The sequence below is a fragment of the Triticum urartu genome, chromosome 4A, assembly GCF_056163025.1.
Source record: "Triticum urartu cultivar PI428250 chromosome 4A, HENAU_Tu73, whole genome shotgun sequence".
NCBI lineage: Eukaryota > Viridiplantae > Streptophyta > Magnoliopsida > Poales > Poaceae > Triticum > Triticum urartu.
The window spans coordinates 488,319,268-488,346,578 of NC_141876.1; the positions used below are offsets into that span (position 1 = coordinate 488,319,268).

Below are 27,311 nucleotides of genomic sequence, written 5' to 3' on the forward strand. Positions count from 1 at the left end.
CGCAGGGACTCTGGCTGGGACACGATCTAGCTCGCACGAATGGAAACCATGACAAGCAATTAAGCAACCACGGCATCACCTGCAATCTGGCATGACACGTCAGGTCAGTACATTGAATGTACTTGCAAGCTCACAACAACCATAAACATCAAGGCAAGACAATAACATAGCATTAACATGTTAATTAATTAACATCTACCATGATGAAACAACAACTAAGCATGGTATGAAACTGATACAGTACTAATAAATCACCATCTCAGATCTCCATAACCATATCACTCTTGGCTAACCGGCCAAGCAATATACCATCTCGATCACCTCGTAATCAAAACCAAACGGTGATCATTCCGGCGATCACAACCATGACCAACACTTGGTCTCAAAACATGATCTTTCCGGCGATCACTAGCACAACCAACACTTGGTCTCCAACATTATCATCAACATCCTACCAATCTGTACTGCTCAAAATATCAACATATAAATCACCTATAAGTCATTCCGTCATGTGAGTGTTGATCGAACGGTGTGACCTAGTACGAACCCATGCCCATGACCGAGGACACGGATATCGATAGATTAAACACACACATTCTGCAGAGGTAGCGTACTTTACCCACACCTCGGAACCCATGGCCTCGCACTCCGATTCGGGTGGACCAACGGTGTTCCGACAAAACCGATCTGCTGCCATGACACTCTCCCGGCCACTCCGACTCACTCTCCACTAGGCTAGTCCTGGGTGGCCCTGTGTCTACCAAAGACACACGACCACCGTCATGGCAAATACAATAAACCGTCCCAACCGGGGACACGTGCACATAACAACAACAACGGGCACAGAAGGTTATGTCTTCTTACCAGGCCAGGGTACCGCACGCCCATAACCTTCCCTCGTTGGAGGCACCGGCGAGAGGCACAACAATAGACCCCATTAGGGCCTTCCCATAAAAGGCAAATGTGGTTGCACTGGAAAAAGCCCGGTTCGGAGGCACCTGACCAACTTAATGATGGAATTTATCCCCAAAACATAACAGTAATGACTGATACTCCGATATCATCTATCAACCTATAATCCAAGTCATAGCAATATCCAACAAATAATCCAAAGCTGAATATCGTATTTCCAAAATACTCCGAGGACAGCATAACACTACTATCCTGATGAATCCAAGAATGATAAGACTACTACTCAAATATCAAGAACTAACTATCCAACTATGATCCACATGCAAGGATCATCTCCATACTCCAAAACATAATATCAACTAGCATCATGATGAAACTAACACTAGCCACTAATAATCCAAAGGCAACATGATATCCAAAGTAATACTCCAAAGCATAATACCAACATGAACATAACCATAATAGCCACTAAGAATCCAAAGGCAACATGTCATCCACATAATCATCAAAATATAAGTTCTAGAACTCCAAGCAATATCATGGCAACATCGAGATCAAAACAATACTCAAAGAAATGCCATGAACTAATCACATATAGCTAATGTAATATTTTAAACAAGTTCAAATAGCTTAAACCATGTCACTGCATTGCAATCATGTTAATGGAGGGTGTGGCTTGCCTGGGGTGTAAGAAATCACTGGGAAGAAGTGTGAGAAGCTCGCGGAAAGAATTGCCAGAAAACGTTCTCTCCCGGAGGGGCTGAATAAGGGCAGGGGAAAAATGGTCATTTTCAGAATGTCAAAACATGGTGAAAATGATTCCATTGGAATGGGCTCGACAAAACAAAGAAGTGGGCTTTGGAATCACCTCAATCGGAGTTACGAGTGAAAAGTTGTGAGGTGATGAAGATCAGGGACTTTTTTGCAAAAATACCATCACAAACAAGTCCCTGAGTGGATAAGGCAGAAACGGGTTTTGAGAAAATACGCTTACGCCTGAAGAAGAAACGGAATGCACTTTCTGTTAAGGGAAAGCGTACTCGGGGGAGTACGTCTCCAATTAACCACGTCAGCGGGTCGGTCCAGTCAGCGCATAGAGACCGACAGGCGGGACCCACGAGCAGGGGGAGTCATCGTCTTCAATCGCTCGCCCGCCCGCGGAGCAGAGGATGGGGCGAGCTCCAGCGACGATGGTTGGTGCCGTAGGCCACCATATGCGGAGCCCGAACCACCTGCGTGCTCAGGGGGCGAGGCGGTCCCGTCCAGGCACTACATAGGTGCGGGGGAGGGCTCACCTGAGCGGAACTCCAGCCGCGGTGGACAGAGGCATTGGGCACCGGTGGGGCTCGAGGCCAGAGTGGCTCTGGCGATGCGTGGAGAGGTGGGGGAGATGCGTCGGGATCTGGATGATCTATTGGGGTGGTAGAAGGAAGAGAAGGGCTCGGGGCTTCCCAAATTTACGTGGTGGCCACCGGCGAACGAGATGGCTAATGGAGATCCCGGGAGCTCTTTGATCTCAGGGAAGGGGTCTGGAAGTCGTGGGGGAGTGGGTAGAGGTCGCTGGTGAGGCGAGACAGGGGCGGGGTGGCCTTAAATAGGCAGGGAAGGAGGAGGTGGAGCTGGCGTTGCCGCGGACGCGTGGCCGGCGCCGTGGACCCTTGTGCGCGTGCATGACCTTGGGAGGTAGACGATGGGGAGGAGCAGCGGGCAGACTCACGGGACATAGGAGGCCAAGAGGGACAGGAGGAAACGGACGGGACGACGGAGGCCGAGGCTGCGTGCTGCCGCTCGAGCTTGGCCAACTCTCTAGCGAGCTCAGCGAGCACGGGAGGGCACGGGGAACACGACGAGGGCTCACTGGCAATGATCACGGGGAGGTAGGCGACGCCGGGGAGCAGAGGAAACGACCGAAACAAGATCGGAGCCAAACGGGGCACAGTGCTCCCGTGGGCGTGCGTCGGCGAGCGTCGACCAGGAGGTTTATGGAGGGAGAGATGGCTCTAGGGGAGCGGCGACGACGAGACGCAGCCACTGGACATGCCCATGAGCTCTAAGACGACGAGAGGGAGCGGTGCCAAAGCACAAACGGTGCTCTGGACACGCCACAACGCACATAGCGCGTAAATGTGCATGCCAGCTGCACGGTCACCACATGCACTGGCATGTAGCGGGGGAGAGGGTCTTGAACATGTTGTCTAGCGCGTAGTTCATCCAGGGGAGGTTGCAACTGAGGTGGTAGATCAGTGAAAAGTGCTCTGGTTAAATGGTAATCACCATCTGAAGTTTACTGCAGTAAACTTGACCGAGCACTGCTGATCAACAGAGATTTGATTGGGTCAAATGGAGTTGTCTGCGAGGATTAACTAGGGAAGGACTAAGATTATGGAGAGTTTTAGGAGAATTAGACCAAGATTTAATATAGTTACTTTGCAACTGCCAAATCTGGTCAGAAACTAAATCAAGATGGTGCACTCACATTAAGCATCAACTTGAGCTCAAATTTGGCAAGTCATTATGATTTGGTCATAGTAAGAAGCTGTAAAAATTTCATACCAATTGGTTTTACCAAAATGGTACTTCCTTCACAGCTATTCCCTTTGTCGAGAATCTTGTAAAAATTCTAGAGAAATATTGTCTTGGTGAAATGACGCCAAATGTGATGGAGAGAAGTTATTTGGGTAGGAGAAGAGTCTGGTAATTTATCAGGATTTTTGAAGCAATATAAATTATACTTGCTTCACAACCCGAAAATATTGCCAGAATCAAAGATTTGGTCCTGTGCTCACATAGATGATTGGATGGGGCTAAATTATTGAGGAGTTGGATAATATGAGCACATGAAGGAATGTGAAAAAATTCAACGCATTTGGATAACCCTAGCTAGCACTTCCTTCACAAAGGCTTCCCTTAGACAGGAACTTTGAAAAATCACTGAGGAAGTTTGGCTAGGAAAATAAAGTTGAATTTTGGCACAATGCAATTATTTAGACAGGAGAAGATGTCCAAAAAGTTTGGGGGTCGAAAGGGCAAAGATAAATAGCACTTGCTTCACAAAGTGCCACTCTAGACAGAAATGAAGAATAATTATGGGAGAATTATTCTTGGGCTAGGACAGGAAAGTTTAGGCATATTTGAGCAACATATGACCCAAAGGAATTATGAGAATTATTTGGGATTTTTTGTATGGACAGAAATATAGGTTGCTTCACAACCTAGAGCAGACAGGGTTATTCCTTTAATAGGAAAAGGAATATTCCCGAGGAAAAAGAAATTAGGGTTTGGTCAAGTAGTGGAGTGACATGATCTTGGCAAGGTTTTGAGAATCATGAGTCACTTGGGAGAGGAAATGAAGATGATTTCCCAGGTGGTAAGGCCACAGAACCACTCCAAAAAGAAAAATACAGCAAAAACCAATAAATCAAAAAGAAATAGAAAAGGGCCAAAATCCAGGCTGTTACAACTCTTACCCCCTTAAAGAAATCTCGTCCTCGAGATTTAGTTGCTCTGGGAACAAGTATGACTTGAGGATACCGTTTCCAGCTCGGGTATCCTTTTTCCTTTATTTATTGTTCCCCCAAGAATTTCAGATGATCAACTTACCTTGCTTTGGGGTGGCTTGCTTCACCTTTCCCCAAACTCTGACGGGTTTTTGCTCACACACCACATCCTTTTGCTGACATTGATTCTTTCATATCTGTAGTGATATCCAATGGATCTGAGCATAAATTTCCTTTGGTCGTGAAAACCTTTTTACTTTTGTCATGGGGTTGCTTCAAATAAATGCAAGCCTTCTGGGTTCAATAAATGCTTAGAATTAATCATGGCCATCTTCTGACGGGATCTGACTGCTCATAGGTGGCACTGATTTATCTTGATTTAATTCCTTTGGCTCGAGCATGTGGCATATACCAGAGGTTTGACTGCCTTCTGTCATGAGCAATATAACGGTGTATGGAGTTATAGCTATGTCATACCTCAAATATTTACATCTTGAGACTTTGCCCGATAGGGGGCTGACGAACAAATGCTTTTCTTGACAGATTGACCGTGTACTTGATTTCGTCGGCGAGTATACCGGGTCTGAGCTGATTACTCGGCTTTTGACTTTCTCATTTTGTCAATATACCCATCTTCAGTAATATGTTGTGATATGTTTTAACACTGCCACTAAGGTCAAACTGTTGAGGTTGCAAAGGAATCTTGGATCTGACAGAACAGACTTGGATATTCCACACTAACCATGTCAAGCGGTTCAGCGGGATATGAAAATCCTTGTAAATAGAGTAGGCCGCTGAAGGTGCATGTCTTTGTGGATCCATATGGAATTATGGCCTCCAACTGATTTGGGGTATCCGGACCCTGATGGTCATGCCAAAATCATCATACCTTTGTTGTCAGTCTCACCTTTTAACGGTCATGATTTTCTTTGTTAGGATACCTTACTGAAATAACTTGGCCATACCTGCCCTTGATTCTTCGTATGATCATGGACGTGATTAGTGCAATATTTTTGACATTATTCCTTGTGCCTGTTTTTTGAACTGGGTCCGCACACATATGCCATATAATCGGGACTTGTAGCGATACAAAGCTCATTGTTGAGGCCAATCATACAAGAAGGTGACAAGGTTTCCTGATATCACCTTGTCTAGTGCGGGAATAATGACCTTGATGACCATTGGCAGCACTGTGGATTCTGTGATGTCATCCCCAGATCTTGTCGATCCTTGTAATTCATGAGATGTATCTCTGCTTATCATCCTTTGCCTGACTCGTGAGGTTGTGGGTTCCTTACCTTCCTTAGGTATATCTGTTGGATCCTTGCCGCATCTCGCATGAGTGACTGATGTGACTGGGGATGCATGCTCACCATATGTGTAAGAATCATATGCAACCGAACACTTGATCCTTGAGGTAGGCATATGTCCTGACGCATATTCTCTAAGGATGGTGCAATATTGTGATACTGGCGCCGACTAAGTGGCTTACGAGAGAAGCCATCCAAAAGCTTGTTGAGGAAGACTCGTTAGCTTCTGCTCAAATCTTTTGTCTGGGTAGCGTGCAGAAGAAGCCTCGATAGCTTACCCACGAAGCTTAACATGAGTATTGTGCAGGAGAAGCTGGGTTTCCGTACTTGAGAAGCTTCTCCTCGGGTTGCTTGTTGAGAAAGATTCATCTTTCATCTGTCAGAAGCTTTTACTAAGGTATCCTGCTGTGTAAGACCGGGTATCTTGGACCAGAAATTGTTCACCTATCATGCTGAGGAAAATTGAGGAGTCTTGCATCATAAATTTCTTCCGATAACGTGTGGAAGAAGACTGGGTTTCTTACATCCAAAGCTTCATACTAATATGCAGACTGAAATCTACACACGCACCCATAATATTCTATGGCTGATTATTTGCATGAGAAAATTTGTTTGACTGTCTTCCTTGAGCATATCACATTCTGACTTTATTTCAGATGATAACATATTTCAAGCATCATGCATTTCTGAGCCAAAATTTTGTATACGATCCATACATTTGACTGAAATATACCGTTGAGCTGGTACCTGACTTGTCTTGCTGCTGACTTGACTATTACTGCTATGAGTATTTTGTACTGGTGTAGTCTTGAGTTATCAGTACTGTTGTGAGGAGTGCCCAATAATGCAAAATTGATTATCAGCCTCAAAATCAGATATTCCCCATTTCACTGCAGTCGGCTGAGAATTTCATTTTGTTTAGCTGAGTTTCCAAATATTTAAACTCCTTGCTGATTCTTCGGGTCCTATGTCGGTTGATGAGCAACTCTTTATAGGGGAAAAATAATGTAACACCGGGGCCCAAAAAGAAATCTCACGGGGTCTCCGGTTCTACGATCTAACATGTTGTGACGGTGTGCACGAGGACGAATAAATGTGTGGAAAAATTGGTGTAAACAGCGCTACACCAAGTGCTAGCTTAGCCAGGTAGCAATCTGGACTAGCTCGGAGGCGAGGACGTACTTGGTAACCATGTAGTAGGACACGAATGTCGCGACAACATTATTATCAAGCGGACGGAAAATATCCGTACTCGTCCAAGAAATAAGGATAGCGGGGAAAACTGTGACGCCCGGATAATCAAGCTACAGTAACCTCTGCTAATGACACCACGTCACCTCCGTTACTGTTGCTAATCTCGAGTTAGTTCGAAACCGATTCAAATATAATTTCAAAAAAATAGGCAAACAATAAAAGTCTTCAAATATTAAAACTAAAATGTTCGGAGTGAACCAAATATTGCATAGATAATTATGGGGAAAAAACCACACATGTATAAAATGTTTAAATAATATGAGATGGGTAAAACAGCAGCAAAACAATTATTTTAAATGCTTTTAAATACTAAACAAATGTTAATCTAGTTTATATAATCACCAAACTTTTTGGAGTAGGTGGCCTATGTTGTTATGCTAATTTAGGAGTAGGGGTTATATTTTTGTAAAGCTGTTTTGCTAACTAAAATAAATAAAATAGAAAAGGGAAAATAATAAAAACAGAAAAAAAAACAAAAGAAATTAAAAGCCCCCCCCACTGGGCCAAGTGGCCCAGCTGGCCTCCGCCTCCCGAACGGGCCGACCCAACCGGCCACCCCCCACTCCCCATAACCCCCCGCTCCACCGGTCAAACCCTAGCCCACTCCCCACTTCCCCCACGACGCTCCCCCCTCGCTCTGGATCTGGATCGGGAGGAGCCCGATCCCCTTCGCCCTCGCTCGATGGCCGACGCCGCCTAGACCTCGCCGAAGGCCACGTCGCCGGACTCCCCCGCTGGCCTGCATGCTCTACGCCGCCTCGTCCTCGTCATCCACCCAACCCCCGCTGCCCTTGCCCTACCGGCCCAGTGAGCTCACGCCTCGCCCTCCTCTCTATCCTCCTCACCGCGCCACCGTAGCCCTCTCGCGACCGTGCCTTGTGCTCATCAAGGTGCCGCGCTCGTCGTGCCCCGCGTCGTCGCCCCTTTCACCACGCCGGCTCCCTCTCCCCTCGGTCCCCGACGAGAACCACCACGCCGGCTCGCCCGTCGCCCCGCCGTGCATAGCGCCCTCCACCGCGCCCCTGTCGCGCTCACCGCGCGCTCCGCCTCGTCGCATAGTCGCACTGCGGCCTGGCCGAGTGCCAGCGCCCCCTTCTCCCCTTGTCCCGCTCTGCCGCGGCCTCCCGCTGCCGCAGGCCGCCCGGTTACCGCTGCTGTGCCGCTCCCCACACTAGGCCCGCGCTTTCCCTGGCCGAGGCCGTGGCCACCAGCCTCCCCCTGCTCCGGCGCTGCGCCGGATCTGCCCGCCCATGGGCGTGCGCCCATTCGGGTGGCGCCCGTCGCCTGCACGCCCGACCCAATAGGCCTATGGGCCATTGACATGTGGGGCCCGGCCCCAGAATGTTTTATAAAAAAATTAATTTAAAAGTGAATTAATAAAATTAATAATTAATTAGTTAATTAATTAGTGAATTAATCAAGTTAATTAATCATGTTTAAATTAACTAATCTCTAATTAACCTAAACAGTGTATGACAGGTGGGTCCCACTGGACCCACTGGTCAGGTTGACCAAGTCAACTCTGTTGACTGCTGATGTCAGCATGACATCATGCTGATGTCATTAATCTATTTTTCGAATTAATTTAAAAAATTAATAAAATTCTAGAAATTAATAAAATCTTTAGAAAATCATATCTTTTAATCCGTAACTCGGATTAAAATATTTTCAACATGAAAGTTGCTCAGAACGACGAGACGAATCCGGATACGCAACCCGTTCGTCCGCTACGCTCCCCTAACCTATCGAACTCGTAACTTTCCCCCTCCGGCTCCTCTGCCCGAAAACGCAAAACACCGGGAATACTTTCCCGGATGTTTCCCCCCTTCACCGGTATCACCCCATACCGCGTTAGAACATGTCTAGCTTTGCCTGTTATCCTGTTATGCACTTGCTTGCTATGTATTTACTGTTTCTTCCCCCCTCTTCTCTCCGGTAGACCCCGTGACGATGTTGATGCTCCTGTGGTCGACTACGTCACCGACGACCCCTCCTTGTCTGAGCAACCAGGCAAGCCCCCCCCCTTTGATCACCAGATATCGCCTACTCTTCTCTATACTGCTTGCATTAGAGTAGTGTAGCATGTTACTGCTTTCCGTTCATCCTATCCTGATGCATAGCCTGTCCTTGCTACTACTGTTGTTACCCTTACCTGCAATCCTAATGCTTAGTATAGGATGCTAGATTATCATCAGTGGCCCTACACTCTTGTCCGTCTGCCATGCTATACTACTGGGCCGTGATCACTTCGGGAGGTGATCACGGGCATATACTAAATACTTTACACATTTACATTACTTATGATACTGTTCGGAGATGGGGGCTGAAGGGGCAGGTGGCTCCATCCAGGTAGAGGTGGGCCTGGGTTCCCGACGGCCCCCGACTGTTACTTTGAGGCGGAGCGACAGGGCAGGTTGAGACCACCTAGGAGAGAGGTGGGCCTGGCCCTGGTCGGCGTTCGCAGATACTTAACACGCTTAACGAGATCTGGGTATTTGATCTGAGTCTGGCCATTTGGTCTATACGCACTAACCATCTACGCGGGGGTAGTTATGGGTATCCCGGCGTCGTGGTATCAGCCGAAGCCTTCGTGACGTCAGCGACTGAGCGGCGCGCGCCGGATTGGAACGTAAGCCTGCTCTTGTATTAAGGGGGCTAGTTCTGCTTCCGGCCGCGTTCGCAACGTGCAGGTGTGCTAAGGGCGATGGGCCCAGACCCCTGTGCGCTTAGGTTTAGACCGGCGTGCTGACCTCTCTGTTGTGCCTAGGTGGGGCTGCGACGTGTTGATCTTCCGAGGCCGGGCATGACCCAGGAAAGTGTGTCCGGCCAAATGGGATCGAGCGTGTTGGGGAATGTGGTGCACCCCTGCAGAGAAGTTAATCTATTCGAATAGCCGTGATCTTCGGTAACAGGACGACTTGGAGCTGTACTTTGACCTTATGACAACTAGAACCGGATACTTAATAAAACACACCCTTCCAAGTGCCAGATACTACCGGTGGTCGCTCTCTCACAGGGCGACGAGGGGAGGATCATCGGTTAGGATTATGCTATGCGATGCTACTTGGAGGACTTCAGTCTACTCTCTTCTACATGCGGCAAGATGGAAGCTGTCAGAAGCGTAGTCTTCGACAGGATTAGTTATCCCCCTCTTATTCTGGCATTCTGCAGTTCAGTACACATATATTAGCCCCTTTTCCATTTGATACCCATGCATATGTAGTGTAGCTCCTTGCTTGCGAGTACTTTGGATGAGTACTCACGGCTGCTTTCTCCCCTTTTTCCCCCCTTTCCTTTCTTCCTGGTTGTCGCAACCAGATGTTGGTGCCCAGGAGCCAGACGCCACCTTCGACGACGACTCCTACTACACCGGAGGTGCCTACTACTACGTGATGCCCGCTGACAACGACCAGGAGTAGTTAGGAGGATCCCAGGCAGGAGGCCTGCGCCTCCTTCGATCTGTATCCCAGTTTGTGTTAGCCTTCTTAAGGCAAACGTGTTTAAGTTATGTCTGTACTCAGATATTGTTGTTTCCGCTGACTCGTCTATGATCGAGCTCTTGTATTCGAGCCCTCGAGGCCCCTGGCTTGTAATATGATGCTTGTATGACTTATTTTATTTGTAGAGTTGTGTTGTGATATCTTCCCGTGAGTCCTTGATCTTGATCGTACACATTTGCGTGCATGATTAGTGTACGATTAGATCGGGGGCGTCACAAGTTGGTATCAGAGCCGACTTCCTGTAGGAATCCCCTTTCCAACTCCTTGGCCGAAGTTGAGTCTAGTCATTGCAAAACCTTTACTAACATGGCTGTGTGGCCTATGGGCCCACGTCGCCGTTGGGTGGTATTAGGATCTTTTACTCCTTGATCTTTACTCCGGGATTCTGAACTCTCTTCTATTCGGGTTAAACGATTTTACTAAAATCTAACTTTAGGTTCTCGAAATTACTTTCTCCCGGAGAGCCCCTTCAGTCCAGATGATCGCCGGCTGCACCAGAAGATTTCGAAGATACTCTCCGATATTCTCTCGAGACCTTGTGCCCGTTGCTTTTGCAATTCCCTTCCACCGAAATATCCGTATGGATAAATACTTACACCTGTCGTGCTTACTTTTATCCCCAGTCGATCTTGTTATTACAAGATACCCCGAGAATATTTTGTGCCTACTGCCTTGCAGTTCTTTGCCACCTGAATACCCCTAAGAATAATTTCTCGCACTTTCCGAGTATCCGCTCATCCCCAGTTGTTCAGGTGTTTCACAAAAGTCTTTGAAATACTATTCAATCCTCCGAAAATCCTTAGCAACTAATGCTTTGCAAATACTTGTATGCTTACATTATGGATGCTCCCATATCACTAGCAATATTCACTAGTATCTTTTGACACCGTCATTTTGATCCTATTGATTCAACATGTGTGCGAATGCACACAATCATCTATCAACTCTTCTAATTTATCTTTCCGGCTCAGACATCCTTTTAAACATGAGCTAGTTCCTCGGCCAATCAGATTGCCATCGATTGTACCCCTAAGTCTATTCAACTTGTCCGTCCTTGATCAGAGCGTTTGCTCCTGATCCCTTGATTTGAAAATCATAAATCCTTTGTTATTTAAACGTTGAATTATTCAGATGTTCTGTAAAACAACATTTGTATTCTTTCTTCCTCTGATTAGGTATCGATACTCACATCAGCTCCATTGTGGATCACCATATCCACTGTTGGATTATTATCCGACAATGTCCTTCATAGTTAATCACCTTGTGAGTTCTTTCTCCGATACATAATGCCTTTGGTAATTTGTATCCTCTCCTTTTGCCAACCATGCTCTGCTTTTGAGCTGGTAATATTTACTCTCAAAGCTTGTGGTATATGTTTCCACGATACCCTGACGGGTTGAACCTATGCCTTCCTTAATTTGTGTGACCTCGAAAGTTATGCGGGTTATACCCTGCTGACGCTTCGTCAGATAACTTTTCAGCACTACAACTTCGAAAAGGGGAGGTAAATGTAAGGTTATGCATTAAAGAAGTGGGAGTCGACCTTGAACTTTGTGTTCATGCCCATGGACATGATGTAGATCTTATCATTAAAGCTTCTCTTAAATTAATTACTCCCTTGGTATAAGTTCATATTATATCTGGGATCTGGCCTTTTGCAATCGTGGTTTCGATCATGTTCTCTTTTAGGTACCGTTTCTCGTGCGAGTTTAAGCACTTGTCTTCTGCAGAGCAATACCCCAGTCCAACCTCTACTTTGATCTGCCGTCGAGTATTACCCCATGGTATCTCGAGGATACCACGGGATACATAACTTCTTATGAGTTCTTCATCAACTAATATTCTTGCCAATTCCATTTTTTCCAACGGGTTCTCAGTTGTTAGAACCCCTCAAGGACACCGACAACTAAATTGACTCCGCACTACGATTCAACAACTCTTGGTAACCTTCATTACTTATGAGTCTGAACTCGATCACGTCATTCCGAGCCTACTCGGCTATATCATTATCATGCCAAATTTTAACTGTGCTACCTGGTCCTTCTTTCCGGAGCACAATTTCGACGATGGGCTAAGCTTACGTCGATCTTCCTTGTCTTATCGTTTCACCTCAAACAACAAACTTGAATTCAAGTTTGTGTTGTACCCATGGTTCCAATAACCTTTCGCTTCATCATTCGTTTGACTTGATGTCATCGCCGACCGATTACATCTCCATGAAACCTCTCGACAGAAATTGTCGTGATCATCATCAACATTTCGAGCTCCTCAAGGATATCAATTGAATTCCTGATGAGAAATACCATCCTTGCCCTCGATGATTTGTGTTATCATCGACCACTCGATTGCCTTCCGTTCAACACAAACTTGTTCGTGTTTTGTGTTATACCTTGAGATCCTTGCTATCCAGCATTTGTTCTCCTTACCTTGGAGTATTACCATCTTTTATGTCAAGAATGTTGTGAGAATTTCACCACCTCTTAAGAATTCTTGGTATCATGATACTTCTCACCATCATCATTCTTTCTTGGTCCTCGTGTTGATTCCAACCGGGGTACCAACAAGTGAACGGTGTTGTTTGGATTCTGCACTTCTAGCAACCCTATTGCTTTGAAGTTAATGGTCGGCCGTTCGTTCTTAGACTATTGATTATTGAATCACCATTCTGACATTGGTCGTGCAACCCAACCCATATTTTGGGTGCACCTTCAACCAATGTTTAATTGTGTATGTTTTCCGTGAGCATACTTCCTTATATCATTTGATCTGACAAATGCTATCTCCTTGTTCACTTAATTGTGGAAATCCATCTTTTGTTAATCTCGATGAATTGTCGCTGATTCCATCAGCCACCTCCTCATTCTATCCTTGATTTAATAATGAACTCATGATTCGGAACTTGCTTCCACCGTTCAACTCCCGAGAATCTTACAATGTCGTCTCGTCAATTTGTCTTGCACCTTTTCTTCTCAGGCATCTTGAGTCTGAGGTTTCCTAACACCGATCAGATCTGAATCTCGGTCAGATATGATGGTTGGAACATACTTTCAAGAGTTATAACATTAATCCTCATATGACCTGGTAAGGTGATGTCATGCCAGCACACCTGGCCGGAGGACCTACTGTTATAGTTTTCTTATTAGCAAGGTTATCCATTCTTCCATGAGGAAATTGCAAGACTTATTCTATAAGTTGTTCCTGATGAATCCTTGGTGTATCCAAAGTACGACCTTTGCTTGAAGACTATGTCAATGCTATCTCGAAGCATGTCTATGGTACTCCGATTTTCAACAAGAACATTTAAAGCCCAATGCTAAATGTTTCCTGCTCAATTCTCCAAACACCGTTGTATGGGTAATGCCATGAAATCTCTCTCCCTTACCTAAAGAGTTTTCTACATTATATCATGTCATGGATATCATGCTCTGCTTATCCTTGGAAAGGATATACCCCTGAAATATGTGTTTAAACACATTTTCCTTTCCATTGTTTTCTTTAACCTTTCTTGCGACCAATATGATCTAAGCAGTAACAATTCCCTGGTTATGTAAACACCTCGGTGTACAATTCTGTCAGTAAGACCCTGTTTCTATTGTTGATGACATTTCGGTAACCACCGATGGATGAGAACTTTGCCTATTGGTCCGCCTCGTTGAACGAGCAGGAAAAATGGTTCTCTTCGTCCCTCGCCCTTGGTACCGATGTTGTTGTCGACATAACTGATAGGCTACCCTCTGACATGCCTTGCTATTGTGACCGTGCGGGATGTCACCGCTCCTATTTTTAACCCACATGGTGGGCCCATAACCCTCAGTTCCACAGGATCGAAACCTGACTCTCCTGTACACCCCCTGTTCCCAAAGTTATTCCTCACGCGTGGCCTCGTGTGTAATTCACAAGCCACCTTTCGATGAGATCATCAATCTGGTATCAGACGCAATACTTATTCCCATTGCTCTGAACCCCTTTCACACTTCGCTTCAGGCAACGAACGATTGCCTATCCGCTTGAAACTTCTATTTTGCACCTTCTTGCTTTGCTCTCGATATTGTCTTAAATTTCAATTCGAGAGTTACTTTCCGCCACCTTCCTCGTTGTTGTCTACCAGATAGTCTACCCTACAGAGATCCATTCTTCGGTATACCCCCTTAATCTTTCGTTAGTACGATGAAATTTCCAAAGAAAGGATGATGACTTCATCATGATGACCTGAAGCAGAGAAAGGAAGACATCAATATAATGGGTCGACCTCTTCGAGAAGAGCAACCAAGACTGAGAAGATCCGTTAGCATTTCGTAACCAGATCCCTCCCCCCTTACTCCCGCTCCTAAATCTCGGGACGAGATTTCTTGTAGTGGAGGAGAATTGTGACGCCCGGATAATCAAGCTACAGTAACCTCTGCTAATGACACCACGTCACCTCCGTTACTGTTGCTAATCTTGAGTTAGTTCGAAACCGATTCAAATATAATTTCAAAAAAAAAGGCAAACAATAAAAGTCTTCAAATATTAAAACTAAAATGTTCGGAGTGAACCAAATATTGCATAGATAATTATGGGGAAAAAACCACACATGTACAAAATGTTTAAATAATATGAGATGGGTAAAACAGCAGCAAAACAATTATTTTAAATGCTTTTAAATACTAAACAAATGTTAATCTAGTTTATATAATCACCAAACTTTTTGGAGTAGGTGGCCTATGTTGTTATGCTAATTTAGGAGTAGGGGTTATATTTTTGTAAAGCTGTTTTGCTAACTAAAATAAATAAAATAGAAAAGGGAAAATAATAAAAACAGAAAAAAACAAAAGAAATTAAAAGCCCCCCCCACTGGGCCAAGTGGCCCAGCTGGCCTCCGCCTCCCGAACGGGCCGACCCAACCGGCCACCCCCCACTCCCCATAACCCCCCGCTCCACCCGTCAAACCCTAGCCCACTCCCCACTTCCCCCACGACGCTCCCCCCCTCGCTCTGGATCTGGATCGGGAGGAGCCCGATCCCCTTCGCCCTCGCTCGATGGCCGACGCCGCCTAGACCTCGCCGGAGGCCACGTCGCCGGACTCCCCCGCTGGCCTGCATCCTCTACGCCGCCTCGTCCTCATCATCCACCCAACCCCCGCTGCCGTTGCCCTACCGGCCCAGTGAGCTCACGCCTCGCCCTCCTCTCTATCCTCCTCACCGCGCCACCGTAGCCCTCTCACGACCGTGCCTTGTGCTCATCAAGGTGCCGCGCTCGTCGTGCCCCGCGTCGTCGCCCCTTTCACCGCGCCGTCTCCCTCTCCCCTCGGTCCCCGACGAGAACCACCACGCCGGCTCGCCCGTCGCCCCGCCGTGCATAGCGCCCTCCACCGCGCCCCTGTCGCGCTCACCGCGCGCTCCGCCTCGTTGCATAGCCGCACCGCGGCCTGGCCGAGTGCCAGCGCCCCCTTCTCCCCTTGTCCCGCTCTGCCGCGGCCTCCCGCTGCCGCAGGCCGCCCGGTTACCGCTGTTGTGCCGCTCCCCACGCCAGGCCCGCGCTTTCCCTGGCCGAGGCCGTGGCCACCGGCCTCCCCCTGCTCTGGCGCTGCGCCGGATCTGCACGCCCATGGGCGTGCGCCCATTCGGGTGGTGCCCGTCGCCTGCACGCCCGACCCGATAGGCCTATGGGCCATTGACATGTGGGGCCCGGCCCCAGAACATTTTATAAAAAAAATTAATTTAAAAGTGAATTAATAAAATTAATAATTAATTAGTTATTTAATTAGTGAATTAATTAAGTTAATTAATCATGTTTAAATTAACTAATCTCTAATTAACCTAAACAATGTATGACAGGTGGGTCCCACTGGACCCATTGGTCAGGTTGACCAAGTCAACTCTGTTGACTGCTGATGTCAGCATGACATCATGCTGATGTCATTAATCTATTTTTCGAATTAATTTAAAAAATTAATTAAATTCCAGAAATTAATAAAATCTTTAGAAAATCATATCTTTTAATCCGTAACTCGGATTAAAATATTTTCAACATGAAAGTTGCTCAGAACGACGAGACGAATCCGGATATGCAACCCGTTCGTCCGCCACGCTCCCCTAACCTATTGAACTCGTAACTTTCCCCCTCCGGCTCCTCTGCCCGAAAATGCAAAACACCGGGAATACTTTCCCGGATGTTTCGCCCCTTCACCGGTATCGCCCCATACCGCGTTAGAACATTTCTAGCTTTGCCTGTTATCCTGTTATGCACTTGCTTGCTATGTATTTACTGTTTCTTCCCCCCCTTCTCTCCGGTAGACCCCGTGACGATGCTGATGCTCCTGTGGTCGACTACGTCACCGACGACCCCTCCTTGTCTGAGCAACCAGGCAAGCCCCCCCCCTTTGATCACCAGATATCGCCTACTCTTCTCTATACTGCTTGCATTAGAGTAGTGTAGCATGTTACTGCTTTCCGTTCATCCTATCCTGATGCATAGCCTGTCCTTGCTACTACTGTTGTTACCCTTACCTGCAATCCTAATGCTTAGTATAGGATGCTAGATTATCATCAGTGGCCCTACACTCTTGTCCGTCTGCCATGCTATACTACTGGGCCGTGATCACTTCGGGAGGTGATCACGGGCATATACTAAATACTTTAAACATTTACATTACTTATGATACTGTTCGGAGATGGGGGCTGAAGGGGCAGGTGGCTCCATCCCGGTAGAGGTGGGCCTGGGTTCCCGACGGCCCCCGACTGTTACTTTGAGGCGGAGCGACAGGGCAGGTTGAGACCACCTAGGAGAGAGGTGGGCCTGGCCCTGGTCGGCGTTCGCAGATACTTAACACGCTTAACGAGATCTGGGTATTTGATCTGAGTCTGGCCATTTGGTCTATACGCACTAACCATCTACGCGGGAGTAGTTATGGGTATCCCGGCGTCGTGGTATCAGCCGAAGCCTTCGTGACGTCAGCGACTGAGCGGCGCGCGCCGGATTGGAACGTAAGCCTGCTCTTGTATTAAGGGGGCTAGTTCTGCTTCCGGCCGCGTTCGCAACGTGCAGGTGTGCTAAGGGCGATGGGCCCAGACCCCTGTGCGCTTAGGTTTAGACCGGCGTGCTGACCTCTCTGTTGTGCCTATGTGGGGCTGCGACGTGTTGATCTTCCGAGGCCGGGCATGACCCAGGAAAGTGTGTCCGGCCAAATGGGATCGAGCATGTTGGGGAATGTGGTGCACCCCTGCAGAGAAGTTAATCTATTCGAATAGCCGTGATCTTCGGTAACAGGACGACTTGGAGCTGTACTTTGACCTTATGACAACTAGAACCGGATACTTAATAAAACACACCCTTCCAAGTGCCAGATACTACCGGTGGTCGCTCTCTCACAGGGCGACGAGGGGAGGATCATCGGTTAGGATTATGCTATGCGATGCTACTTGGAGGACTTCAGTCTACTCTCTTCTACAAGCGGCAAGATGGAGGCTGCCAGAAGCGTAGTCTTCGACAGGATTAGTTATCCCCCTCTTATTCTGGCATTCTGCAGTTCAGTACACATATATTAGCCCCTTTTCCATTTGATACCCATGCATATGTAGTGTAGCTTCTTGCTTGCGAGTACTTTGGATGAGTACTCACGGTTGCTTTCTCCCCTTTTCCCCCCCTTTCCTTTCTTCCTGGTTGTCGCAACCAGATGTTGGAGCCCAGGAGCCAGACGCCACCTTCGACGACGACTCCTACTACACCGAAGGTGCCTACTACTACGTGATGCCCGCTGACGACGACCAGGAGTAGTTAGGAGGATCCCAGGCAGGAGGCCTGCGCCTCCTTCGATCTGTATCCCAGTTTGTGTTAGCCTTCTTAAGGCAAACGTGTTTAAGTTATGTCTGTACTCAGATATTGTTGTTTCCGCTGACTCGTCTATGATCGAGCTCTTGTATTCGAGCCCTCGAGGCCCCTGGCTTGTAATATGATGCTTGTATGACTTATTTTATTTGTAGAGTTGTGTTGTGATATCTTCCCGTGAGTCCTTGATCTTGATCGTACACATTTGCGTGCATGATTAGTGTACGATTAGATCGGGGGCGTCACAAAAACTGAGTCTTCTGGCATTGTCCTTTCTTGATAACTAAGACCATTAAGGCTTGCCAACACGACAAGAAAAAGGATGATCTGGGGTAGAAGCATGTCCACCACCGAAACAAAACGGGGCTGAAGGAAGGAATTCAGCACGATACCTGAGCACCATTTTTGCCAACGGTGTCGGGGTCACTTGGCATCACTCTGCTGGGACAGAAATGACACCAAACACCGAAGAACAAGCAAGAAAAGAAATCTGGAGAAATGCAAAGGCTGAGCTGTAGTGGATCCGAGCTGATGCCAGCTACACTCACTAGATAAACCGTTAGCACCAAGTACTAATGCTATATGCATGTTGTGCAACAAACAAATGCAGCAACCAAATGCAATAAACAAGCACAACTTTAAACTACCGATTTCTACCGCTCGCGCTGACTAGGGCGTCCTACAGCCAGACCTGATCTGATACCAAGCGTTGTGGCACCCCGACTCAGAGAAACTGGAACGCCCTGTATTCCAGCCCAGAGATCGAGGAGAAGTCTCTAGAATACGGCACTGTTTGACATAGAACAAATCAGCTCTTATTACAAGAATAATAATACAAGGGTCTGATGTTACAAAGAAGCACATCAGCACGGCGACACTATGCCTGCGATACTACACTAGCTCTATGCTAGCAGCGGAACAACTCGTAGCAGCGGAATACTTCTAGCAGCGGAACAACAACGAAGGTGGTGAACTCCACTCCGCAGGGACTCTGGCTAGGACACGATCTAGCTCGCATGAAAGGAAACCACGACAAGAAATTAAGCAACCACGTCATCACCTGCAATCTGGCATGACATGCCAGGTCAGTACATTGAATGTACTTGCAAGCTCACAACAACCATAAACATCAAGGCAAGAAAATAACATAGCATTAACAGGTTAATTAATTAACATCTACCATGATGAAACAACTACTAAGCATGGTATGAAACTGATACAGTACTAATAAATCACCATCTCAGATCTCCATAACCATATCACTCCTGGCTAACCGGCCAAGCAATATACAATCTCGATCACCTCGTGATCAAAACCAAACGGTGATCATTCCGGTGATCACAACCATGACCAAGACTTGGTCTCAAAAGGTGATCTTTCCAGCGATCACTACCACGGCCAACACTTGGTCTCCAACATTATCATCAACATCCTACCAATTTGTACTGCTCAAAATATCAACATATAAATCACCTATAAGTCATTCCGTCATGTGAGTGTTGATCGAATGGTGTGACCTAGTACGAAACCATGCCCATGACCGAGGACGCGGCTATCGATAGATTAAACACACACTCTGCAGAGGTAGCGCACTTTACCCACACCTCGGAACCCATGGCCTCGCACTCCCATTTGGGTGGACCAACGACGTTCCGACAAAACCGATCTACTGCCATGACACTCTCCCGGCCATTTCAACTCACTCCCCACTGGGCTAGTCCTGGGTGGCCCCGTGTCTACCAAAGACACACGACCACCGTCGTGGCAAAAACAATAAACCATCCCAACCTGGGACACGTGCACATAACAACAACAACGGGCACACAAAGTTATGTCTTCTTACTGGGCCAGGGTACCACATGCCCATAACCTTCCTCGTTGGAGGCACCGGCGAGAGGCACGACAATAGACCGCATTAGGGCCTTCCCATAAAAGGCAAATGTGGTTGCACTGGAAAAAGCCAAGTTCGGTGGCACCTGACCAACTTAGTGATGGAATTTATCCCCGAAACATAACAGTAATGACTGATACTCCGATATCATCTATTAACCTATAATCCAAGTCATAGAAATATCCAACAAATAATTCAAAGCTGAATATCGTATTTCCAAAATACTCTGAGGACAGCATAACACTACTATCCTGATGAATCCAAGAATGATAAGACTACTACTCAAATATCAAGAACTAACTATCCAACTATGATCCACATGCAAGCATCATCTCCATACTCCAAAACATAATATCAACTAGCATCATGATGAAACTAACACTAGCCACTAATAATTCAAAGGCAACATGATATCCAAAGTAATACTCCAAAGCATAATACCAACATGAACATAACCATAAGAGCCACTAAGAATCCAAAGGCAACATGCCATCCACATAATCATCAAAATATAAGTTCTAGAACTCCAAGCAATATCATGGCAACATTGAGACCAAAACAATACTCCGAGGAATGCCATGAACAAATCACACATAGCTAATGTAATATTTTAAACAAGTTCAAATAACTTAAACCATGTCACTGCATTGCAATCATGTTAATGGAGGGTGTGGCTTGCCTGGGGTGGAAGAAATCACCGGGAAGAAGTGTGAGAAGCTCGCGGAAAGAATCGCCGGAAAACGTTCTTTCCCAAAGGGGCTGAATAAGGGAAGGGGCAAAATGGTCATTTTCAGAATGTCAAAACATGGTGAAAATGATTCCATTGGAACGGTCTCGATGAAACGAAGAAGTGGGCTTTGGAATCACCTCAATCGGAGTTACGAGTGAAAAGTTGTGAGGTGATGAAGGTCAGGGACTTTTCTGCAAAAATACCATCACAAACAAGTCCCTGAGTGGATAAGGCAGAAACGGGTCTTTAGAATATACGCTTTCCTGAGAAGAAAACGTACTTACTCCTGAAGAAGAAACGGAATGCGCTTTCAGTTAAGGGAAAGCGTACTCCGGGAGTACGTCTCCACTTAACCACGTCAGCGGGTCGGCCCAGTCAGCGCATAGAGACCGACAGGCGGGGCCCACGAGCAGGGGGAGTCGCCGTCTTCAATCGCTCGCCCGCCCGCGGAGCAGAGGACGGGGCGAGCTCCGGTGACGGTGGCTGGTGCCGTAGGCCACCATATGCGGAGCCCGAACCACCCGCGTGCTTAGGGGAGCGAGGCGGTCCCGTCCAGGCACTACGCAGGTGCGGGGGAGGGCTCGGCTGAGCGGAACTCCAGCCGCGGCGGACAGAGGCGTCGGGCACCGGTGGGGCTCGAGGCCAGAGTGGCTCCGGTGATGCGTGGAGAGGCGGGGGAGATGCGCCGGGATCTGGATGATCTATTGGGGTGGTAGAAGGAAGAGAAGGGCTCGGGGCTGCCCAAATTTAGGTGGTGGCCACCGGCGACCGAGACGGCCAATGGAGGGCTCGGGAGCTCTTGGAGCTCAGGGCAGAGCTCAGGGTAGAGGTCCCTGGTGAGGCGAGACGGGGGCGGGGTGGCCTTAAATAGGCAGGGAAGGAGGGGGTAGACGACGGGGGGGAGTAGCAGGCAGACTCACGGGACAGAGGAGGCCAAGAGGGACATGAGGAAACGGACGGGACGAGGGAGGCTGAGGCTGCGTGCTGCCGCTCGAGCTCGGCCAACTCTCTAGCGAGCTCAGCGAGCAAGGGAGGGCACGGGGAACAGGACGAGGACTCGCTGGCAATGATCATGGGGAGGTAGGCGACGCCGGGGAGCAGAGGAAACGACCGAAACTAGATCGGAGCCAAACGGGGCACAGTGCTCCCATGGGCGTGCGTCGGCGAGCGTCGACCAGGGGTTTATGGAGGGAGAGATGGCTCTAGGGGAGCAACGACGATGAGATGCAGCCACTGGACATGCTCACGAGCTCTAAGACGACGAGAGGGAGCGGTGCCAAAGCCACGCCACAGCGCACAGAGCGCGTAAATGTGCATGCCAACTGCGCGGTCACCACATGCACTGGCATGTAACGGGGGAGAGAGGCTAGAACATGTTGTCTAGTGCGTAGTTCATCCAGGGTAGGTTGCAACTGAGGTGGTAGATCAGTGAAAAGTGCTCTGGTTAAATGGTAATCACCATCTGAAGTTTACTGCAGTAAACTTGACCGAGCACTTCTGATCAACAGAGATTTGATTGGGTTAAATGGAGTTGTCTGTGAGGATTAACTAGGAAAGTACTAAGATTATGGAGAGTTTTAGGAGAATTAGACCAAGATTTAATATAGTTGCTTTGCAACTGCCAAATCTGGTCAGAAATTAAATCAAGATGGTGCACTCACATGAAGCATCAACTTGAGCTCAAATTTGGCAAGTCATTATTATTTTGTCATAGTAAGAAGATGTAAAAATTTCATACCAATTGGTTTTACCAAAATGGTACTTCCTTCACAGCTATTCCCTCTGTCCAGAATCTTGAAAAACTTCTAGAGAAATATTTGCTTTGTGAAATGATGCCAAATTTGGTGGAGATAAGTTATTTGTGTAGGAGAACGGTCTCATAATTTATCAGGATTTTTGAAGCAATATAAATTATACTTGCTTCACAACCTGAAAATATTGCCAGAATGAATGATTTGGTCATGTGCTCACATAGATGATTGAATGGGGCTGAATTGTGGAGGAGTCGGATAATATGAGCACATGAAGGAGTGTGCAAAATTTCAACTCATTTGGATAACCCTAGCTAGCACTTCCTTCACAAAGGCTTCCCTCAGACAGGAACTTTGAAAAATCACCGAGGAAGTTTGGCTAGGCAAATAAAGTTGAATTTTGGCACAGTGCAATTATTTGGACAGGAGAAGATTTCCAAAAAGGTTGGGGTCAAAAGGGAAAAGATAAATAGCACTTGCTTCACAAAGTGCCACTCTGGACAGAAATGAAGAATAATTATGGGAGAATTATTCTTGGGCTAGGACAGGAAAGTTTGGGCATATTTGAGCAACATATGACCCAAAGGAATTATGAGAATTATTTGGGAATGTTTGTATGGACAGAAATATAGGTTGCTTCACAACCTAGAGCAAACAGGGTTATTCCTTTAATAGGAAAAGGAATATTTCCGAGGAAAAATAAATTAGGGTTTGGTCAAGCAGTTGAGTGACATGATCTTCGCAAGGTTTTGAGAATCATGAGTCACTTGGGAGAGGAAATGAAGATGATTTCCCAGGTGGCAAGGCCACAGAACCACTCCAAAAAGAAAAACAGAACAAAAACCAATAAATCAAAAACAAAAAGAAAAGGGCCAAAATCCAGATTGTTACAGATATTAAGGCACACATCAGGTCTGGTACATAGCATTGCATACATGATAGAGCCTATGGCTGAAGCATAGGGAACACCTTTCATTTTCTCTCTATCTTCTGAAGTGGTCAGGCATTGAGTCTGACTCAACTTCACACCTTGTAACACAGACAAGAACCCTTTCTTTGCCTGATCCATTTTGAACTTCTTCAAAACTTTATCAAGGTATGTGCTTTGTGAAAGTCCTATTAAGCGTCTTAGATCTATCTCTATAGATCTTGATGCCCAATATATAAGCAGCTTCACCGAGGTCTTTCATTGAAAAAATCTTATTCAAGTATCCTTTTATACTATTCAGAAATTCAGTATCATTTCCGATCAACAATATGCCATCCACATATAATATCAGAAATGCTACAGAGCTCCCACTCACTTTCTTGTAAATACAGGCTTCTTTAAAAGTCTGTATAAAATCATATGCTTTGATCACACTATCAAAGTGTATGTTCCAACTCCGAGTGGCTTGCACCACTCCATAAATGGATCACTGGAGCTTGCACACTTTGTTAGCACCTTTTATATCGACAAAACCTTCTGGTTGCATCATATACAACTCTTCTTTAAAATATCCATTAAGGAATGCAGTTTTGACATCCATTTGCCAAATTTCATAATCATAAAATGCGGCAATTGCTAACATGATTCGGATGGACTTAAGCATCACCACGGGTGAGAAGGTCTCATCGTAGTCATCTCCTTGAACTTGTCGAAAACCTTTTGCAACAAGTCGAGCTTTGTAGACAGTAACATTACCGTCAGCGTCAGTCTTATTCTTGAAGATCCATTTATTCTCTATGGCCTGCTGATCATCGGGTAGGTCAACCAAAGTCCATACTTTGTTCTCATACATGGACCCCATCTCAGATTTCATGGCTTCAAGCCATTTTGCGGAATCTGGGCTCATCATCGCTTCCTCATAGTTCGTAAGTTCGTCATGGTCAAGTAACATGACTTCCATAACAGAATTACCATACCACTCTGGTGCGGATCTTACTCTGGTTGACCTACGAGGTTGGGTAACTAACTTGATCAGAAGTTTCATGATCATCATCATTAGCTTCCTCACTTACTGGTGTAGGAATCACTGGAACTGATTTCAGTGATGAACTACTTTCCGATAAGGGAGCAGGTACAATTACCTCATCAAGTTCTACTTTCCTCCCACTCACTTCTTTTGAGAGAAACTCATTCTCTAGAAAGGATCTATTCTTAGCAACGAATATCTTGCCTTCGGATCTGTGATAGAAGGTGTACCCAACAGTCTCCTTTGGGTATCCTATGAAGACACATTTCTCCGATTTGGGTTCGAGCTTATTAGGTTGAAGCTTTTTCACATAAGCATCGCAGCCCCAAACTTTAAGAAACGACAACTTGGGTTTCTTGCCAAACCATGGTTCATAAGGTGTCGTCTCAACGGTTTTAGATGATGCCCTATTTAACCTGAATGTAGCCGTCTCTAAAGCATAACCCCAAAACGATAGCGGTAAATCGGTAAGAGACATCATAGATCGCACCATATCCAATAAAGTACGATTACAACGTTCGGACACACCATTACGATGTGGTGTTCCGGGTGGCGTGAGTTGCGAAACTATTCCGCATTGTTTCAGATGAAGACCAAACTCGTAACTCAAATATTCTCCTCCACGATCAGATCATAGAAACTTTATTTTCTTGTTACGATGATTTTCCACTTCACTCTGAAATTCTTTGAACTTGTCAAATGTTTCAGACTTATGTTTCATTAAGTAGATATACTCATATCTGCTCAAATCATCTCTGAAGGTGAGAAAATAATGATATCCGCCGCGAGATTCAATGTTCATTGGACCACATACATCAGTATGTATGATTTCCAACAACTCTGTTGCTCGCTCCATTGTTCCGGAGAACGGAGTTTTAGTCATCTTGCCCATGAGGCATGGTTCGCAAGTACCAAGTGATTCATAATCAAGTGATTCTAGAAGTCCATCAGAATGGAGTTTCTTCATGCGCTTTACACCAATATGACCCAAACGGCAGTGCCACGAATAAGTTGCACTATCATTATCAACTCTGCATCTTTTGGCTTCAATACTATGACCATGTGTATCACTACTATCAAGATTTAGTAAAAATAGGCCACTCATTAAGGGTGCATGACCATAAAAGATATTACTCATATAAATGGAACAACCACTATTCTCTGATTTAAATGAATAACCGTCTCACATCAAACAAGATCTAGATATAATGTTCATGCTCAATGCTGGCACCAAATAACAATTATTTAGGTCTAAAACTAATCTTGAAGGTAGATGTAGAGGTAGCGTGCCGATGGTAATCACATCGACTTTGGAACCATTTCCCACGCGCATCGTCTCCTCGTTCTTGGCCAATCTTCGCTTAACCGTAGCCCCTGTTTAGAGTTGCAAATGTTAGCAACTGAACCAGTATCAAATACCCAGGCACTACTGCGAGCATTAGTAAGGTACACATCAATAACATGTATATCAAATATACCTTTCACTTTGCCATCCTTCTTCTCTGCCAAATACTTGGGGCAGTTCCGCTTCCAATGACCAGTCCCTTTGCAGTAGAAGCAATCCGTCTTAGGTTTAGGTCCAGACTTGGGTTTCTTCACTTGAGTAGCAACTGGCTTGCTGTTCTTCTTGAAGTTCCCCTTCTTCCCTTTACCCTTTTCTTGAAACTGGTGGTCTTGTTGACCATCAACACTTGATGCTCCTTCTTGATTTCTACCTCCGTAGCCTTTAGCATTGCGAAGAGCTCAGGAATCGTCTTATCCATCCCTTGCATATTATAGTTCATCACGAAGCTCTTGTAGCTTGGTGGTAGTGATTGAAGAACTCTGTCAATGACACTATCATCAGGAAGATTAACTCCCAGCTGAGTCAAGTGGTTGTGGTACCCAGACATTGAGAGTATATGTTCACTGACAGAACTAGTCTCCTCCATTATGCAGTTGTAGAACTTATTGGAGACTTCATATCTCTCAATCCAGGCATTTGCTTGAAATATTAACTTCAACTCGTGGAACATCTCATATGATCCATGGCGTTCAAAACGTCGTTGAAGTCCCGGTTCTAAGCCATAAAGCATGGCACACTGAACTATCGAGTAGTCATCAGCTTTGCTCTGCCAGGTGTTCACAACATCTGGCGTTGCTCCTGCAGCGGGTTTGTCACCTAGCGGTGCTTCCAGGACGTAATTCTTCTGTGCAGCAATGAGGATAATCCTCAAGTTATGGACCCAGTCCGTGTAGTTGCTACCATCATCTTTCAACTTAGCTTTCTCTAGGAATGCATTAAAATTCAACAGAACAACAACACAGGCCATCTATGTACAACAACATAGACATGCAAAATACTATCAGGTACTAAGTTCATGATAAGAAAGTTCAATTAATCAAATTACTTAAGAACTCCCACTTAGATAGATATCGCTCTAATCATCTAAGTGATCACGTGATCCATATCAACTAAACCATGTCCGATCATCACGTGAGATGGAGTAGTTTGCAATGGTGAACATCACTATGTTGATCATATCTACTATATGATTCATGCTCGACCTTTCGGTCTCAGTGTTCCGAGGCCATACCTGCATATGCTAGGCTTGTCAAGTTTAACCCGAGTATTCTGTGTGTGCAAAACTGGCTTGCACCCATTGTATGTGAACGTAGAGCTTATCACACCCGATCATCACGTGGTGTCTCGGCACGACGAACTG

The 27,311-nt window shown here is 46.2% G+C and overlaps 1 long non-coding RNA gene across 1 annotated transcript; it reads right to left on the reverse strand.

Annotated features, from left to right (window-relative positions):
• Positions 1-19,657: 19,657 nt before the first annotated feature.
• LOC125553993 (uncharacterized) lies at positions 19,658-21,698 on the reverse strand. The gene is made up of 3 exons (XR_007304289.2): positions 21,181-21,698; positions 21,038-21,091; positions 19,658-20,929 (listed from the first exon to the last, which is right to left on the reverse strand). It is a non-coding gene; the product is annotated as an uncharacterized LOC125553993 (long non-coding RNA).
• Positions 21,699-27,311: the final 5,613 nt, after the last annotated feature.